Source organism: Alligator sinensis, unplaced genomic scaffold, assembly GCF_000455745.1.
Source record: "Alligator sinensis unplaced genomic scaffold, ASM45574v1 scaffold1506_1, whole genome shotgun sequence".
NCBI lineage: Eukaryota > Metazoa > Chordata > Crocodylia > Alligatoridae > Alligator > Alligator sinensis.
Window position 1 is genome coordinate 89,669 of NW_005843519.1, and position 8,078 is coordinate 97,746.

The window sequence follows — 8,078 nt, forward strand, 5'->3', positions numbered from 1 at the left end:
GTCCCAGGGCAGATCTAACAGTCCTCAGAGAGCAGGGAGCAGTCAGTACGTGCTTGTTCAGGATGTGATCATGGCAGAAGCTTCTCAGCACCAGGATGGGAGAGCTCCTGACCCCCGGCGTGGAAGCCACTCTGGTTTTGAGAGATGTGATAGCGCCGTGGTCCACATCTGAAGGTGGTCTGCGATTAACACTGCCAGCTCCATATGCGGGTGGTCGCTGACTGCTGGTCGGAGCTCACCATCTCCCGGCCCCATCGCTGACAGCGCCGTGGCTGCCTGTGGGAGCTCCCCGCTTGCCGACGGCATGCTCCTGAAGCCAACATGCTGCCTAAACCTGTAGGAGCTTGCCGTGGCCCGCCAGCCTCCTGGAGCATGCAACGTTCATGGGTGTCCACCTCCATCCAGTCCTGCTGCTTCCTTTCACCCTGGGTTTCTTCCGTGTGCAGGGAAGTCCTGGCTGCAACACAAAGCATCGGGGTGGCACAGGCAGCAGCCCCAGGCAGAAGTGTTGGGGGCCCGATGGCCCGTGTCTGCATGGATGGAGCAGGGAGGAGGTTTGTTCCCGTCTGTGTCCCCGTCCCTACCGCTGGGTCTCCAGGGAGGCCATGCGCTTGTGTGTCCTGCTGCTTCTGCCTGCGCACAATCACTGTGGGCAAGTCCATGGTGTGTTGTTCCCAAAACACCAAGGGTGCCCAGAAGCGTAAGTCTCATTTGGCTCTCCTAGGAGCCAAACAGGGCTTTCTGGCAGGAAGGGCTCCTTTGACACTTACAGGCCCTGCACAACCACAGTGATGGCCAGAACCAGAGGGATTAATAAGGAATAAATATGTGCTTCTTGGAGGCATTTAGTATTTTGCCTAATAGGCAATATTAGCTAATATAAAGCTTGTAAATTCATAACCCGCAAATGTAACTTGTCTGTCATAAGTTTAACCAAAATGATAAAACTAACTGTTTGTATTAATCATGGAACTGCCTGGGCCCCATAGGCAAAGCTGTAGCTGCAAGATTAGCTGACCTAACTGTTTTTGTTCAGGGTTCAGCCTTGACGATAAAAAATGGATCCATCCGCCTGGCACACCCAACACATTCCAGGAAAGCACGTCCCAAGAAAGCATATTCAGAGAAACCTAAAAGGGTTGGGCTTAGTAATGTTAATTTCAAACCTAAAGATGCTGCATTGTAATTGGCTTATTGGATAAACTCGAGTCTGGTTAGTAACCTTTTATGATAACTTTTAACACCTTTCAATCCCATAGGATAACAGCTCTAAAGCAAGATTGTGAGTGGCTCTAAAGCCAACAGATTAGCATAAGACTAGGTAAAAAAGCACATACGTCAGGTGACCAGCAGGAAGGAAGGAGGGAACAGAACAGTCATTGCTGTTCCACCCCGGACTCTGAGACTCCTGGTGTGAGTGAAGTTCAGATCTTGATCAAGGGATTTTCCCCGGTAATCCCTGCAACAGCGTCAATCAGGGATGCCTGACTTTGGTAGAATCACCTGGTGCGCACCTGGCATCGAGGAACTATCGATAAGTTGCTATCCCATGTCTGTCTATCTGTTGTTTAGAACAGCCCAGGGGCGGATACCCTCGCAGTGCCCAGTTGGCCTGCGACAGAATTGATCCATCTATCTGCTGTTATTATTTACTATTAGCTCTTTCATACTGCATGATCTGCTCATCGCATTTATCTTTCTGTTAACTGTTGTGTGTGTAAGCTATAATAAATTTGCCTTTGCTTCACTGCCAACTTTGCCTCCTTGATCCGAAACTAAACTGAAGAGCCCAGTGGCTGATACCCTCACAGCGCCCAGTTGGCCTGTGATAGAATTGATACGCTCACAGTGCCCAGCTGGTCTGTGACAAACCACAGATATCATTTACAAATATTTAATTACTAGCCAATTGCCTGTCAAGAATGATGGGGCGGAGAGGCAGGTGGGGAAAAAAAACTGCCACCCACCACCCTGCACCACCACTGCCTCCCAGGAACACAACCCGCCCTGCACAACCCCCTCCACTGCACATCTGGCCCTGTGCGCCCCCTCTCCCCTTGCTGCTGCTCTGCGTCTGATCCCACGCCAACACCCACGCACGCCACTCTGTGTCCGGCCTCATGCCCAGAGGCAGATTAATGTGCACTGGGGCCCTGGGCAAACACAACATTGGAGTCCCCCAAGACCCATGGGAGCTGAGCTATTGTGGGGGTCAGGGCCCCTTCCCCTCCGGGTGCTGGTGGGGGAGGCTGGAGGACACTGAGAGGCTGGGGGTGGGGGGACACATGCTGCCTCTTCTCCCTGCTCCCTGGCCCCTGTCCCGCTATGGCCAAACATGCATACACACAGGCACACACACACTCCTGCCATGAACACAGACACATGCACATACATGCACAGACACATGCATGCACATACACAAATGGGTGCACAATCTACTCAGTTTCTGCACATAAACACACAGACACAAACATACGCTCCCTGTCATAATCACAGACACATGCATGCACACTCATGCATGCACACGCACTGATGCACACAGACACATGTACACACCCATGCAGACACATGCATGCACACAGGCAGACATGCATGCACTCTCCCTCCTACCATGAACATAGACACATGAATGCACATGCACTGACAAATGCGCGCACACACAGACACACACACGCATGCAGATGGGTGTGCACTCTAGTCACTCACTCTCAGCTCTTGGACCCATGCACACTAACACAGTCTGCCTGCCATGAACAGTCCCCTACCCCCACCCCGATGCTCCTCACTCCTGAACTGCACTCCTCCCATGCCCTCCCATCCCTGCTGGTGCCCCTGACTCCCTACCCACAGTCTTCTGGTGCTGTCAGTGCCCCCCACATTCACAACCCACAGCACCCTGCTGCCACCCCAGGGCCCCTCACTCCCGACCCACAGCCCCCTGCCCTGCCAGCCCTGGCACAGTGGCTCCAGCTGTGCCCATCCTGACCAGGCCAGAGTGTGGTGGTTCTGATTCATGCAGGCAGCAGTGGAGCATGTCCGGCCCCAGCATTGGCTGAGGGAAAAGGAGGGGAGGCTTGTGGCACACCCCGCCCTGGAATATGGCTGCAGTTACAAACTGGGGCTAGTTCCCCAAGTCTCGTCTCCACTTGTCTGAGCAAGGGGGTTGTGCTGGGCCGGGCTTCGGCAGCTGTACACCTCTTCCTTGAATTACACAAATGCACTAACCAGGGCTTGCTTCCGCAAAAGCAAACTCATGTGCTCCTCAGAGGTTCAGCTTGCTCCCTCCAGAACCCCAGCTCAAGTCCTGGGGCTACAAGTGTTTCTCTGACCCATTGGCAGCTCATCACAGCTCTTGTGGGCTCCGGGGGGGGGGGGGTAGGGAACTGGGGGGGGCCCCGGGGGGGGGGGGTTGAGTCATTGTGGCCAGGCCCACACAGCACTGTCCCTGCATCCTGCCTGTTCTCTCCTCCTGTCCTTCTACTGGGCGGGAAAAACTCCCCATATTTAAAGAAACCCTCCTAGCCAGTCCTGAGGCTGGGATTTTTGCAGGCTCTCTCTAACTGTGCATCTCTGATTCTCAAACCCCTGGCCAGGGTTTTTCCATTCTTTACCTTTATCAAGAGGTCCCTGTCCAGGACAGCTTCATTGTGCCCCATTGGGATAAACTTCCATTGCCCTAATACAGTGTCTCCAAAGAGAGAAGCCTTGTTGTGGAACACCCTCCAGTCAGGTAAGCAGCCCTTTAATGTCTGTTACACATGTAACATACCCCATGTAATACTAACATTGGAAGTTTAATTCAAGCCATAGTTAAAGCACATTTTAACAGCTGTCTCTGGGCTAAGTACAGACAGTCAAAAAGCTCAAGGCTGAATTGATTCAGCCTTTACAGGTTAGTCTAAACTGCAGAGGTTAAACTGAGAAAAAACTGGACACACATTCACTTTTGCTTCAGGAAATGCAAAAACATACCTGCAGTGGCTCAGGCCAGAAGCCAGGGGTTGCTAAAGCCTGGCTCCCTGGCATGTAGCCAGCATGGGATGTGTGTTTGCTTCCTCTTCCTGCTGCCCCTGCAGTCTCTGGGATCTGCAGTCCAGAATTACAGCATCAGGACTCTACTGAGTTGCTCAACACTTCCTCTTTCTGCTTCCAGATGCCTTTGTGATTTGTAGTCCACAGTAGCAGCCAGCAGTAAGTTTGTAGCAGGTCAGGGCAGTTCTGTACTTGGGGAAAGGGGAGTTTAACCCCTGCTCCCTGGCTTCAGCCCCCAGCTGCATGTTAGTCAAATTTAAAACATGTTTTCAGGTCTGGCTTTTCATTCTGATGAGCATCATCCACAAGATTTGGCAGCCTGGTTTTGAGTGTCCTGTTATGCTGCATTTCTGCTGGGCACACTCCATGTTTCATGGGTGTTGCCCTATAATTTAGGAGTGAGAGGTAAACATCAGTGTGTGAACCTGTAACTTTTCCCCACAGTTTCTTAACTACTTAGGTCATCTCCCAGGACAAGGGAGGACCCCGGGACCTCCCCTTCTGTCCAGTCATGGGGATGGACCAAGGTGGTCAAGGGCCCCAAGGCCCGCTGTACCAGGGTCCCCACTCCGCTGGAGCTTTGCAAAAGGTATGAACCTCTTGCAGCCCCAGCAGAGACTGCCAAGCTGACAACTCCCTCAGGCAACACAGGCTCAACTGTGGATACTGCCCCTGCTCCCCCCAAGACAAAGCACAAAGTCCTTGTCATGGGAGACTCCATCCTGAGGGGGACTGAGGGGGCAATCTGCTTCCCTGACCCCTTAGCCCAAGAAGTCTGCTGCTTCCCAGGACCCTGTATCCGAGATATTGTGGAGAAAATCCCTGGGCACCTCCAGCCCACTGACCACTACCTATGCTCCTTATCCATGCGGGCACAAATGACATGTCTCAGAGCAACCCCAGCTGGGTCATGAAGTGCTACAGGAATTTCAGAGTGGGGCTTAAAGGGTTGGAGGTGCAGGTTGTGTTTTTCTCAATCTTTCCAGTTTTGGGCTATGGTCTGAGGAGGGAGAGGAGGTTCCAGGTAGTAAACCAAAGACTGTGGTGCTGGTGTCATTGGGAAGGCTTTGGCTTCCGTGACCACAGTCCCCTCTTTGGTGAGACAGGCAGCGAGCTGCTGGGAAGGGATGGCTTCCACCTCTCTCCACTGGGGAGGAGGATCTTCTCAGCCAGGCTGGCTGACTTGCTCCACCAGGCTTTAAACATTGGACCCCTGCTAAACCAGATGGGACAACTGACAACCAATGCCTAGGAAAAAGCCAACTTGCTAAATGGGTACTTTGTGTTGGTCTTTCACCAGTCCCAAGGGACGACCGTGCCCATTACAGGACAGGGAGGCCCGGGTGAGGGAGATTCCTTACCATCCATCAATGCTCACTTTATGAAGGAACAGCTTGAGAGACTGGATACCTTCAAGTCAGCTGGCCCTGACAATCTTCACCCCAGGGTACTCAAGGAACTGGTGAGCATCATAGCTCAGCCCCTGGCACGGATCTTTGAGAGCTCCTGGTGCTCTGGTGTAGTGTCTGAAGACTGGAAGAAGGCCAATGTGGTGCCTATCTTCAAGAAAGGGAGGAAAGTGGATCCAGAAAACTATAGGCCCATCAGTCTGATTTCTATCTAGGGGAAGATCTTAGAAAAGATTATCAAACAGACCATCCTCATCAGACTGGCCAGTGGCAAAATCCTGAGGGATACCCAGCACGGGTTTCTCACGGGTAGGTCTTGCTTCACCAATCTTATTTCCTTTTATGACCAGGTGACCTATCACCTGGACAAGGGAGAGGAGATTGATGTCATGTATCTTGACTTTAGAAAAGCCTTCAATCTGGTATCCCATGATCACCTCTTGGCGAAACTGGCCAATGCGGCCTCAGCCTCACCCTCACCACAATCCGCTGCCTGGGGAATTGGCTCCATGGTTGGACCCAGAGGGTGGTGGTTGATGGAAGCCAATTGTCGTGGTGCCCTGTGACCAGTGGGGTCCCCCAAGGCTCTGTCCTTGGACCTTTACTGTTTAACATCTTCATTAATGATGTGGACATTGGCGTCAGAAGCGGACTGGCCAAGTTACCCAACAACACTAAACTTTAGGTTAAAGGATCCACACCTGAGGACAGAAGAGCAATCCATGCTGACCTTGACAGGCTCAAGAAATGGGCAGATGTGAACCTGATGGCATTTAACACCAAAAAATTTAAGGTTCTCCACCTTGGGAGGAAAAACCTGCAGCAAGCTTATAGGCTCGGCAGTGCTACGCTGGCTAGCACTATGGATGAAAGGGACTTGGGGGTCATCATTGACCACAAGATGAACTGGAGCCTTCAATATGATGCTGGAGCTAGTAAAGTGAGCAAAACACTGGCTTGCATCCATAGATGCTTCTCAAGCAAATCCCTGGATGTCATTCTCCCATTGTACTTGGCCTTGGTGAAGCCGCAGCTGGAGTCCTGTGTCCAGTTTTGGGCTCCACAATTCAAAAAGGATGTGGAGAAGCTTGAGAGACTGCAGAGGAGAGCCATGTGCATGATCAGAGGTCAGGAAAACAGACCTTATGATGAGAGGCTGAGAGCCATGGGGCTCTTCATCCTGGACAAGAGCAGGCTCAGGGGTGATCTGGTGGCCACCTATAAATTTAACAGGGGTGCTGTCCAGGATCTGGGGGAATGTCTGTTCACCATAGAACCCCAAGGGATGACAAGGTCAAACAGTCACTAACTTCTCTGTGACCATTTCAGGCTGGATGTAAGTAAGAACTTCTTTACTGTCCGAGCTCCCAAGGTCTGGAATAGCCTGCTGCCGGAGCCGGTTCAAGCACCCACTCTGAACACCTTCAAGAGACATCTGGATGTTTATCTTGCTGAGATCCTATGACCCCTGATGACTTCTTGCCCCTGAGACAGGGGGCTGGACTCGATGATCTTCCGAGGTCCCTTCCAGCCCTAATGTCTATGAATCTATTAATCTATGAAACTTGTAGTCCATTTTCCACCAGATCAGTGGACTGTGGATGTTTAGGACTTGAAGTGTTGTGATGGAGTCCATATTTGTTTGCCAAATCTTTAAAATCAAAACAGTTGAATTGAGGCCCATTGTCTGTTCTCACAACTTGTGGAATCCCAAGTCTAGCAAAAATCGTGTTGATACGAGTTATGACATGGTTTCCTGTTTTGCATTCAAGCACTGTAATTTCAGGAATTAAAAAGTTGATGCCCCCTTGATACCATGAAGCTACTGGCTCCTCCATGACTATCATGGACTCTTTTCTTTGTGCCAACCCATACTTTAGCCACATTGTACAAGCCTTTACAGCATCTTCTATGCCATTATTTATGTTGGGCAATATGGAGCACCCCTTACTATCCTTTTGCCTTTTTCTATGTATCCCTCATGTATTCTGTTTAACATGTCTTTCTTTAGCACTGCTGGAACAACAGGTCGTAAGCCTTTGAACAAATGCCGTCCAGTACTGACAGCTCTTCCTGGACCTGAGAGTAGGGGCTAGGTCTATGTTTTCTAAGCTGACCAGCATTAATAGCTGTTATCAGTTTTTGCAACACGGTGTCCTGAGCCGCTGCTTCTGCAATTAGTGCCCACATCTTATCTGTAACAGAAATCACTCTTTTACTTAGATTAACATGCACTATGTCTGATAACACTTTTTATGCAACCCTTGCCCAAGGTTTTGTGATCTGTTTCAGCTATCACAAGCTTCCATAGATGAACATACAGGTCAGTCGCATCTTACGCGGGGGTTATGTTCTGAAGTCAGCGTGTAAGGCGAAAATCGTGTATAGTCAAATCATGTATTACCGTGTCAGTGGTGACTGCCTTTGCCTCCAAAACCTCCCTCCACTGCCGTGGAGCCATGCTTAGAGCTGTGCAGTCGGCAGCCGTGGCGCAGCGCGGGGTGGTGGTGGGGATGGCTGCGTGCTACCCGCTCACCACCACACTGCTGCTGCCACCCGGTAGCCAGCCACACAGCTCCGGGCATGGCTCCATGGCGACAGCGAGAGGGTTTGGAGGCAGGGGCTGGGGCACCCCGA